Source organism: Chanodichthys erythropterus, chromosome 24, assembly GCF_024489055.1.
Source record: "Chanodichthys erythropterus isolate Z2021 chromosome 24, ASM2448905v1, whole genome shotgun sequence".
Classification (NCBI taxonomy): Eukaryota; Metazoa; Chordata; class Actinopteri; order Cypriniformes; family Xenocyprididae; genus Chanodichthys; species Chanodichthys erythropterus.
The window spans coordinates 7947700-7960373 of record NC_090244.1 but is presented as its reverse complement, the minus strand read 5'-3'; the positions used below and the strand labels follow the sequence as shown (position 1 = coordinate 7960373).

The following is a 12674-nucleotide window of genomic DNA, read 5'->3' as shown; positions in this document are numbered from 1 at the left end:
TGCAAATATTGGGGGCGTACACCCCGACTGTTACGTAACAGTCGGTGTTATGTTGAGATTCACCTGTTCTTCAGAGGTCTTTTAAACAAATGAGATTTATATAAGAAGGAGGAAACAATGGAGTTTGAGACTCACTGTAAGTCATTTCCATGTACTGAACACTTGTTATTTGACTTTGCCAAGATAAATTAAATTTTTCATTCGAGGGCACCTTTAACTAATGTTTAACTAATGAACCTTACTGTAAAGTGCCACCAATGTATTTTATTCCTGTGATAGAATACATTACTGCAATCACATATCACATGATCCTTCAGAAATCATTCCAATATGGTGATTTGCTGGTCTAAAAACATTTCTTATAATTAGGGCCCTATGATTTCCGCAATGCAGAAAACACGGACGGAATCGGGGAAACCAGTTGTAAAAACGGAATTTACTATATAACGATATAACTATCTATATAACTATATAAACAAAATTTGTTACATTTTTGATGAATTTATAAAATGCAGGTCAGTACACTTAGATCAAATCATGATGTAGACTAGTGTCTGTGAATATTCAACGTAATGTTATGTTATGCGTTCATTTGATTGCCAGAAAAAATTCATAAAAAATATATATATATTTTTTTTTAATTAATACATTTTGTTGTTTTTAAGAATTCAGTTAATTAGACATGCTTTTTGATCATTAAAATGTAATTAAACCATTTAAACGGAATCCAGAAATGAGAACATTTTGTACCTTTATTTATAGAAATGTCCTTCAACTTGATGTCCTTGATGTATTTCAGAAACTGAAACACAGGCTTTGATGAAGTGTCAGTATGGAGCGATGCCGTGTGATCGTCCTTTCACGTGGAAATCCCTGATGGTATAATAAGTTGTTGTACCGGATTAGTTCAGTCACCTTTTCAGTAGGGGTCTAGAAGACAGTGCAGATCTCACAGTTCCCACTGATCATTTCAATAAATCAAAGGCAGATTTTAATGACAGTAATAACAACTTCTTATGAATAATACATTGAGAGATTAACGTGTGTGTTTGTGCGCATCTAAAACTCCCTCACATCTGAGTGGAGCTGAGCAGAGTGCTAATGATCTCTCGCTTCGTCCGTGTGTGCCTGTGTGTGTACGTGTGTATTTGGGAAGGTGTGTGTGTGTATGCTCTAAACTTGGAATGTCTCTCTCTGTATCATTAGTTTTGTCTCCGTTTCCCAGGTAATGACCCCTTTCCTCTCAGCAGCGGTCTGACTTTGTGACTGTATCATTCTCTCTGCCTCTCTCTTTTTGGCTTCAGACAGTCATTTGCCTTTTGATTGTGAGGTGTTTCTCGTGACCTTGGACTGCCTGGTTGCCCTTGAGCAAAAAGAATTGGTCCAGAGAGCCTTTCAGCCGACGCTATCTGACAATTTGCATTATTCTTAGACAAATTTTAGTTTCAAAAATATTTTAAGTCAATGTTTTATGTCTTCTTTCTTGGAGCTTTAACATTTTATAGTCTGAATAATGCAAACGTGTTTTTCCGTTGATGTAAATTAACTCTCCAGTGGTGAATTTTCATCTTTAACTGATTTGCATCCAATTTCAGCCCAGATACAATTCCTATCCATTTGTCTGTTCACGTTGTGCGCACAATGACATTGAGGATCTTGAGGTGTCACTGTAATGGATAACCAATCAAGCCCGGCTGCTGTACTGATTGCGTAAAATGACAGTGATAATTAGGTGAAATGGAATTGTATCTTGATAATGATCGCTACCACCAGTCATCTGATCTGGGGTCAGGTGAGGGTTAAAGCCACCGTGACTTTTTCTGATAGCCTCAAATCTTTTTTTTTTTTTTTCTTTTATTCCCAAGAAAGTCATTATCAAATGAGAATTTTGCTGTAGTCATACGGCACACCTGATGATTTGATTTCTTCAACACAGAGACTTGGAGAGATGGAGAAAAGAGAAGAAAATAGACTGGTGGAGAAGCGGCATACGTGTTGACTCACAGTCTTTGGGGATATAGATATGTGTGTGTGCGTGTATGTCTCAGGGAAACAGAATAGAAACAACATGACTGCAAGAACAGAAAAAGGGTATGGACTGTTGAAAGAAAAGTAAGGGTTAGATATGTGTGTGAAAGAGAGAGAAAAATAAATGGCGTGTTATTACTGTGCAAAAGGTTTTTTGATATTGCGAGTCTGTCAGTACTGTTTCTGTTGAACTGAATTGATGGCCTTGACAGAGGAATATTATATAAGCAAGCATTTTGGCTTCATCACTGTGTTTTTAAATTATTAATTTGGTCTATAACAGCATACAGTGTGGTCCAAAAGTCTGAAACCACATTAAAGATCTAATTTAAACCTGTAAATGTACAAATGTACTTTTTAAAAATGTATATAATATATGTATGTGTGTGAATAATATATATATCTATATCTCAGTATTCCCACACATAGACTTTACTTGGGCAGGCCGCCCACATATAATAACAGCCGCCCAAGTATATTTGGAAACACATTTTTGCTTTTATTATTTTTATCCTCTTATACTTTTATATCCGCGCAAGATAATGAAACCATCCACGATCTATAAACTAGTCGTTTCGTACCTGCTCGTTACGTGTGCGTCAGAACTGTTTACTCCCGCTGACATTCCCACGGGCGCTGCATTTTGCAAAGTCACGAGGGGGCGCTGTTGCACGTTGTACAAGCTCGCGCAACAGCGCTTCAGACAGCTTCAAAGTGATTCTCAATCAATGAAAAGCGCAGATTTATGCCAAGCGATTGCTAATGAACTCAAGTTGATGAATTATTACAAAGTCTACTTTATGGCCTTTATATAAAATGTTTTAGACGATTGTAAGAATCTGAAGGATCAGCCTGCAATAGTACAGACATTTCAAAATAAGAGTACCTGTGTATTTCAGGCTTGTTTATAATTAAAAGTCACACGCTAAGTTTTTTTCTTTTTCTTTTGAGCATTATTGGTATTTTGGTTACAAAATAAATTGTATTTAATTTAATTCATAGTAAATTATTGTAGTCTCCCCCACAGGAAGAAAAGACTAAGAACATTATTTGACACATATATTATTCATTTTATACATTTTACTAGCAAAATCTGTGTCCCATTCACTGAGAGAGATACTATATGACAGCAAGGAGAACATAGGAAAAGGTGAACCATTTAAATGCTATAATTTTACAATGCATAATAATGCATAATATTAGTATGTAATTAAATGTAATATGCTATGTAATTAAAATTAATTTAAATGAATAAAAATACTGTTAAAAATCACACATTATTTGTTTGTCACATGTAGTAGACCATTTTTGTGCCGTGGGTAATAGGAGGGTTTTTCTCTCGGCTATCACCGCAAGTATATTTCAAACCTGTGGGATATATATATTATATATATAGGTTATGATCACCGTCTGTTCCTGTCAGTTCCCGGACTACATTACCCATAATCCTCTCTGCCAATCACCTGCACTCACTCAATCAATCACTATCACTAATCACCACACCCAGCTGCAGTACATTAACAGGACTACAAAGGACTCACACTCACACCACCAGTTTGCGAAGTCTTGATTTCCCAGTGTGTCATTTCTGAGCGTTTCTTTGTTTCCTGTCTGCCCGTGTTTGATGTTGCCTGTTCCTGTTTATTGACCCGTTGCTGCCTGTCCTGACTCTTGCCTTGTATACCGACCTGTCAATGATATCCGCCTGCCTCGATCTACTGCCTGTACTCTGACTACGACTCTGCCTGTTCCTTGCTGTTCCTGTTTTTGACCCTGCCTGTACGACCAATCTACTTTAATAAAACGCTGCACTTGGATCTCCAGCCTGAGTCTCCCATTCACAACAATATATATATATATATATATAATATTATATTTATAATATTATATTTATTAGGGCTGCATTATATTGGAAAAAACTGACATTGCGATATTTAGTTTTTCTGTGATATGAAAAAAAAATCAACAGATGACTTAAATAGCTCTATTTGGAAAGAATTATTCATTCTAAGATGATTGGGATGATTTTATAGGTGAGTGAAAATAATGAACAATTTACAAGCATAGCTAAATATAATAGAACAAAGATACACATGAAATAAACAGTGATTTATATTGTCTAGGTAAGTCTAACAGTATTCAGGTACAGAAATTGAATAATCAAATGTAAAATAATACTGCATATTCTCACTGTATAAATTAAACATAATTATTCTGTGTTAGACTACAAAAGTGATTTTTCTCTTTGTCTTTTGTTGTTTGATTAACATTAACGACACAGAAAGCAGCACGGGCTGCTGTCATTCTGACTATCGTGGATGCACACATCACGATTTTGATGCTAAAATGATATATTGTTCATCCCTAATGTGTGTGTGTGTGTATGTGTATTGCATAGCATATTACATTTAATTACATACTAATATTATGCATTTTATATATATATATATATATATATACATATATAATTATACATTAGACATCAGTAAAACAGCTTGTAAACAATATTGCATTTACCTCAGAAAAGCCATTGAGTGTCCACAGCTTGTCAGTTCGCCAGAGAAATGAACTCTGTCGTTGCTGTGCTGTATGCGATTTCTCAAATTTGTTGTTGAACACTGTTGATATTTGAAATCAACCCAAACAAACCCATCCCTCTCTTCATTGCTCCACCTCCAAAACTCACTCTCCAATCCTAACCACCCTGTTCCGAGTAGGTCTCGAACCCCGGCCCGATTGCTGCTGGCATGCGGGGCGAGTGCATTAACAATGACGCTAAACACCTCATTCTCTAGCAGTCATCAGTGTGCAGTAGTTTAACTGCAGAACTCTCAATATCTGGCCACTGTTAGGGGTCATTCACACAGAATGCATCTTTGCATCTAAAAACGCAAATGGTTTTAAAAAAGCACAGCATAGAACGCGAGCGTCTCGAGACGTGCCTTTGAGACGTGATGCAATAACGGCAATAACGGAAATAATAGTAATAGGCAAACAGCAGAATTGACTGATACAAGTTTTGACAAAAACTTGAAAATAAGAAAATAAGATAATAATGAGCGCCTCCTCCGCCACGTTGCCGTTTTATAAAACAGTTGTCGTGCAACTCGCAACGCTTGTCCCTGCCTCTAAGTTCTTCTGATTGGTCCACTGTTTTGGAACTGACATTGATGAGCGGCGCTGCGTGTTAAAGTTGAAATTCTTTTAACTTGACACGGCGTCTTAAAAACGCGACACTCATGTGCGAGGCGCTGCAAAAGATGCGAGCATAATGGTCATACACGTCCATCAAGGGCGTGTTTACATAGAAAAACAATGGGAAAGCAGTGCATTGGAATAGAAATTTTTCTTCATTTTTGTTTTAAGTTTTTAATCCATTTTACTAATTTACTAATTCCTTAGGTCATTCACTCAGTTCAATTACAATTTTGCATTTATAGTGGTTTACTGTACCAAATGGTATGTCACGCATTCCTACTATGGAAGAGAAATCGGTGAAAAGGCATGAGAGAGAGGGAAAGCATCAGTGGATACGGTGACATTAGATGAATATATCCCTCTGTGTCAGCTGTGGAATGTGGAAATATATATGAAAATCTGGCCCCAAGAAAGAAGTCACTCAGCAGGGGAGATAAATTACCACCACCTTTGTTACAGTCATTTTTAAGATCTTCCACGTTTCATTTTAAAGTGCACCATCATTGACATTTAGCTGGAGGCAACATAGACTTTGTTAGTAGAGTGTGCATGCTCCAGCTAATACACACTTTCTGCCCTATTCCTTCTTCCTTCATTTTGTTCAGAAAAATTTAATATTACCAAAGAAAACCTCCATGGTTGAATAAGGATGAATGAAATTCTCTCTCATCGCAGTTAGATTAATGTTATCCCTCGTGACTGCGGAGGTAGGACAGAAATACTGCTCCATCACCTCTGTCAGCCACTGTAAAGCAACTCTCAGATCTGAGTGTGTGTGTGTAAAAGAGTGTTTCATTTTTAAGGCGAAAAACGTAAGAAACGCTGCCAGAAGATTCATATTCTATGCATCGATGGGCCAGAGAAAATATGCAGCGTATACTAATTTAGTTGAACATATTCTTCAGCCCACTGGGAGGTTTAAAACTTATGATTCAACCAAATGGATTCTCTTGAATTTGCTGCAGCATTCTTTCGGGTTTTATCACCCACAAACACACACACACACACATATCTCGGTTCATTAAACACAATCCTTATTAAACATCATTGAATGTGAATCAAAGGTCATCATCATGGTATTAAAAGCTGTGGATGTGCTTGCTACAGTTATTTCACAATACAGAATAATCAGGACACACAAATATCGGTTTAATTTAGCCATATATATTTGAACCAGAAACTGGAAGAGTGAATTCTACTGACAGGCCAGATTTAGTCAGAATCCAACGGAAGCCACAAATACACTGCCAATATCCTTCTCTGTCCCTCACCTGGGCCTTGACTCCCTTCATTCTCCCAAAAAATGGGATTTGAAAAGGATGTTTGATAAGATTCCTATTGATCGAAGGCCATTTCTGCTACGGTTCTGTATTCGTAAGGTGTGCTGCCTTCTCTGAATTTAATTTAGCCGTAGAACATCAATAGCTCAACGTCAGTGGCTCCATCGCTTACTTTGGAGCCCAGGAAGGCAGCAAAGGCTATTACAATGATTTCCCAGATCTGTTTTTTCCTACATGTCCCTGCATCTAACATTAATCTATTCATTACCACTCTCTGCGATTGGCAATTATGAAAAAATTATTTTATTTTATTATGTAAACCAATTATGTAACTTTACCAATGATAGTGGTGAGTAACATGATCAATAGCTGTCACGTTTTTCACATGAGATTTGGCGTTCTCTTTGGTAGTGCTGGAGCTGGTTACATCAGTGGCCTGATTCAGTGACTACATCTCCAATGATTTCTAAACATGAGGATTGCTCCTCTGAAAATCAGTTTTATGCAGGTGATAGAAAAATAATTATTATTATGATAATAAAAGAATTTTAAAAGTATTGAGGGTGCAGAGAGCTTTGATTCAATTCACATGTATTTGTATAGCGCTTTTCACAATACATATTGTTTCAAAGCAGCATGTGTGTTTCTACATAACAATTTAGAGTGATCTGTTATCAGAGGTGACTGTGTCAAAATAATGTCCATATGTCAAAAAAATTGTTTTACCCTTTATATGACTGAAATATTCACTTCATATATAAGTAGGCAGCTCTTGACCAGAAAAGGCTGCATTCGATATTCTAAATTAAAGATGTTTAAGTAGCTCATGACATGGAAAACAGGATTTTTTTCCCCCTAAAACTTCCTGTTTAGGTCCAAAGATTAAAGAGAGAATGGAGAAAATGGTCATGAAAAAGCCAAGAAAGTTGACTCACAAAAACTTGTACAAAAGTGGAATTTGGCCCTTTTAAAAGTTGACATTCTTTTAACAGGATGCCATTAAAAGGCTGCCAGTAAAAGCATCCTCGCCATCTTTAGGTCTAATAAAGGTACAGTTTCTCTGTATGTGTCATGTCCAGAGAAATTGGCTCTGAGGGCAGTGAGTCTTTCAGATCTCTGGTCTGTGAGTTATGAATTATACACTCACACATCAGGCCAAAGAGAGTAATGATGTTCACTTTCACTTCTTCTGTAGATCAAAGTTATGTTTTATCCAACGTACTCTTTTAGCTTCCATCTTTATCCTTCCCTGTCTCTCTTTCTCTCACACACACAAACATGCTAGAAGTACACAGTAGTAGTATTAAAATCTTAGTATATGTGTAAGAGTGAATAACTGTGATTCAAAGATTATAAAACGAGAGTGAAAAGCGGTAGAGGTTGAATTCACACAACGTGTTGTGAATTCTGTGACACATCTGACAGCACATGCAGTGTGATTTGAGCTGTAAAAGCTAGAAGCTGATCTCAGCCGCCAGAGCGTTAGACCTCATCCTAGTTAACAACATGCTACAGGAGTCCTGCAGACCCAGTCCGTCACACTGAGTCAGATCAAAGAAAACTTTATTGTTCACATATTACTCTTTCATAGCTCAGGAGGCTTAAGGGAGCTCTCAGTTATGTAACCTTATCAAGGATGTTTATCATACAATTTCTTAAGGAGAAATAACTTTTGAAATTAAAATTTTACAAGATACTAATACTAATAAGATTTATTATTAATTTAATTTTTATTATTATTTTTAAGTCATATGTATTTATTTATAAAATTTCATATTTATTTTTATATTTTCTAATTCAGGGAGCAAATTGTCAGTTGATTCTAGTGTTCGAATACGATACAATACTTGAAAAATATCGATATTCAATACCATTTTCGATACCATGGGGAAAACTGCCATATATACCACCATTTTTACCATTATAAGATGTATCCCATTATACACATTTATACCATTATATTAAATGTATGCATCATATTTTGTCAATTTCTTAAGTTAAAATAGAAAACTTGTTTTTAAATGTTAAACAATAAATTCAGTTAGAACAATAAGACCCAATCAGATTGTTACAATCAAAAAAAATCCATCTTTGCACTGCAGAAGTGGCACAGAAGATCCATCTGAAGTGGTATTATTTATCACTCTAAAAAATGCTGGGTTAAAAACAACCCAAGATGGGTTGAAAATGGACAAACCCAGCAATTGGGTTGTTTTAACCCAGCGGTTGGGTTAAATGTTTGCCCAACCTGCTGGGTAGTTTTACTTAACTATTGTTTAAAAATTACTGTATTGCTTAATTAAAATTAGCCCAAAGTATGTTGGAAATGAACATTTATTAATGCTCAATGAATAATTATTAAACAATAAACATTTATTAAATTGCTTATTAATAAATTTATATTAATAAAATATTAAAGCTTATTAATAAACATTCACCTTTTGTCTATTATTGTTGTCTCTAATTGCATCTGGCTTTTAATTTCCCAACTATTTTGGGTTCATTTTAAGCTAGCCATATAGCAATTTTTAAATAATAGTTGGTTTAAATAAAACTACCCAGCAGGTTGGGCAAACATTTAACCCAACCGCTGGGTTAAAACAACCCAATCGCTGGGTTTGTCCATTTTCAACCCAACTTGGGTTATTTTTAAGCCAGCATTTTTTAGAGTGTAGACATTTACATAGACTGCTAAATGCAGCTCATGGGTAAATATATATATAAATATTTTTACATTTAGAACTATGTAAAAAAATTAACCTTTAATAGTTGGTTATTTAAGTAAAAACAGTCTATGTAAAGTGTAAATGTGAAAATAAATGTAAATGAAAATAAACAGTAGGTGGCGGTAAATCTTAATGTGCGAGTCATTAATTCAGTCGTTCCCAATGCAGATTCATTTAGAAATCACTGTTGTTTGGAGATGCGCAACACTTCTAGTGTGGCTTTGTTTGAAACTATTTTCACGAAAACAATTTTGTGACTTAACATTTTGTGGTTAAAATGTTAAGTCACTTAATATCAACTTGTTTATTGGACTCCAGTCAGATTAGTAAGTATCACATTTGCAATCATGCCAATACTCTGGAGTATTGGAGTATTGGCAGTCTACTCTGGAGTCTACTCGTGTGATATTAACTTACAAAGGCTTGTTGTGATCAACGGTGTTACCAGTGTTCAGCCGCAACACCGGTTACATCACTTGCCCACCGTGACCGTGGCATCGCCCCGATGTCCTTTCGATTTTTTTTTTATAGTAATAATAATAATTTAGTTTAGTTAGAGAATAGACACTACAGTTAAAAACTGAACGAGTCTGCTCAATTCAGCGTGAGCCGAATGAGAGTCGCAGCAGGAGTCAGATTTCACCTCACTTCACACATTTCGCCTCACTTTTCTGAATGATGCAAAATGTAAAAGCGAATATTTAAGCGAGTTTGTCATTATACTGATTTGTTGTAGTGTTTTTCATTAAGAATAATAATGAACCCACCCACCATTCAAGCAATTTCCGCTACTTCAAAAGTGAAAGTATGCGCACGGGCATTCATAACGGTGTTTTTTTTTTTTTAATTTTTATGAATTTTTGGAGGCATTTTTGCCCCAAGCCCTCGTTAATTTCTGACCTTGCTTATGATAATCCAAATGTAGTATTTCCAGTTAATTTGACTGAAACATCAGCAGCATGAGACGGTCTGGTAATTGCGCATCACTTGTTTCACCTTTAAAACAATCTTTGAAGTGTAGTCCATCGTGCACGTCTTTTGCACTTTCTCTGCCTAAATATTTTTTCACAGTCGCACAGTTATTTTTAGTCGCAAATGTGTGTAATGAGTGTAGAGCCCTGTTTTTGATCATTTGGTTAATTTTGTCGTAATAGTTTACACAGCAGAGGGAGGCTTAATTTGAATCATTGAACTACATTTACATAAAAAAGACAAGTAAACTGTCAGTAATAAAATAAGAACAAATAAAAAAATTGCAAACGATAGCACAAATAAATAAAATGGAATAAAGAGACAAATGAAATAAACATGGCTTTAAGTTTTTCAGGTGGGTATAACAGTATATTCAGGTAAGAAATACTACAGAAATGAAAGTAATCAAATGTAAAATAACTCTGAATAGTTTATTGTAAAAATTAAATACAGATTAATGATAACAAAAGTTATTCAGTCAAGAGAAGCAAGTGATTTTCTCTTTGTGTTTTGCAGCAGGTTTATTAGTCTGCTGTCACTTTAAGAGCTTATGCACGGATCTAATATACTGTTACACAACATGCGTTATTTACGTTCCAAAACTGACTGTATTTACCTGAATATGCAGCAAGATGGCTTTTCTTTTAACTTTATTTTGTATGTATTTGACTGAGTGCAAAAAGCCATGAAAAAGTCAATTTGGTACTCGTGAGCTGCTTGAGAGGTGGCTTTATGAGATCACCACTTATATAGATCAGTGGTGAACGCACTTTTGGCATGAGCGCGAACCCTGTGGGAATGACTAAAATTATGTGCAATACAATCACTATTCAACTGGAGTGAATGAGACAAGTGAGAGCAGGCAGGTGTGTGTCAATTCGCCGTCGGAGAGAAGAAAGAGTGAGAACATGCAGCTGATATCGGTGTAATGATACTGCTGAAAAGGAGTATTGGAACCACTTAAAATATTTTAGCATCGTTGCATATAGAAATATTAATATTTTTGACAACACTAGTAGATTCAAACCAAACTTGGACTTTGTGAATGTTTTTGAGCATTATTGAAGGAACTGGTTTATTAGAGTCTTTTGTTCCTGAATTGGACTACATTGGCTATGCTGTGTATTTGTTTTAGCATTCTGAAGATTGCATGTGTTGTTTTTGTATTATTTCCGTGGTATGCGTTCTGTTTATCTCATCACATTCATGTCAGTCTGCAAACTCATAACTCAGATAAAATATAATTTGTTTTCCTGTGGTGCTGTGCATTCAGCAGCTCAGCAAACACTAGATGACATAAAGTTAGAGTATAGAGCTATAAAATAAATATGTATATCAAAGCTCAAATAATTTAATTTTCTGCTGAATTTAATAAGAAATTAGGCTAGTTCATATTGAAACCTCTGACTTTTGATTGCAGGCAACAGCTGGCACGGTTTGTGACGTTGAGATCTTTTTCAAGGAGACAGTTTAGCAAAAGTCTCTATTTGCTTTGTTCTCACTGCTGTCTAGGAGAAACAACTGAGATATTAATGAGATCAGCGATTTTTCTTTTCGGAGAGGTTCCACAACACCGGGCAAGACTCTACCCAATTTACCACTTCAGAAGCTCACGCTGAGTCCTGCTGGTCTCTGAAAGCATTTCTGTCCTTGTATGATCCCAGGGGACACCTCTGTAGTTTCAGCGAGACAAGTAGATGATGGAAGCAGAGGTCGTGTTATTGATCACAAGGACATAGAGTGTGTGAGAGAGAGACGGAGACGGCAAAGGAAACTGAGAGGCCGTCTGCAATGAAGCATCAGGGGAACAGAAGCCCAGCAGGGAAGCGTTTTGATAAATGAACGTCATTTTAGTAAGGAGACACTTGACTATATAGTGCAGAATCTATTCATTGACGTCACTTGTGAAAGAAGTGTGTGGGTATTCGGCCATCCAGAAGTTGCTTTCCTCTCTCTACTGGGAACAGAACAAGATGAGTAATGATAGAGGCATGATTCTTTCACGTACGCACACACAAGCTCAAAGTACACAGGGTTATGAGCTGCCCAGCCGAGTGCCAGATCCCACACATCAGTGTGTGGCGGTTCAGATACAGTGAAATTTCTGCTTTACCGAAGCACAAAAAAATTATAGCTTCTGTGTATCAGATTAATGAAAGAGAGTTAGATCTTTTCACTAATACATTCCCTTTGCTTTGCTTCACATTTCAAACTGTGTGTGTGTATTTTGCTGTACCTGAAGCCCCCTTTCATCATTTTGTCTCTCAGTGGGAAGCTCTTTTTGGGGTGTGTGTATGTGTGTGTTTTTGGATCTGTTGCACTTTGTAGGACAATGAGAAATAAATGTGTGCGGCTGAACCTTTGCAGCTCTGCCCTGAATGTGTGTGTGTGTGTGTGTGTGTGTTGGAGAGAGAGATAGCCAGGTCTGTGAGCAGGTGCTGGAGTTAATGAGTGTGTTCCCCTCTAGAGT

General features: G+C 36.3%; 1 protein-coding gene across 4 annotated transcripts in view; it reads left to right on the top strand.

Annotated features, from left to right (window-relative positions):
- furinb (furin (paired basic amino acid cleaving enzyme) b) overlaps window positions 1-12674 on the top strand; it is a 99924-nt gene that overhangs the window by 33827 nt on the left and 53423 nt on the right. The gene's annotated exons all lie outside the window — the stretch shown is intronic.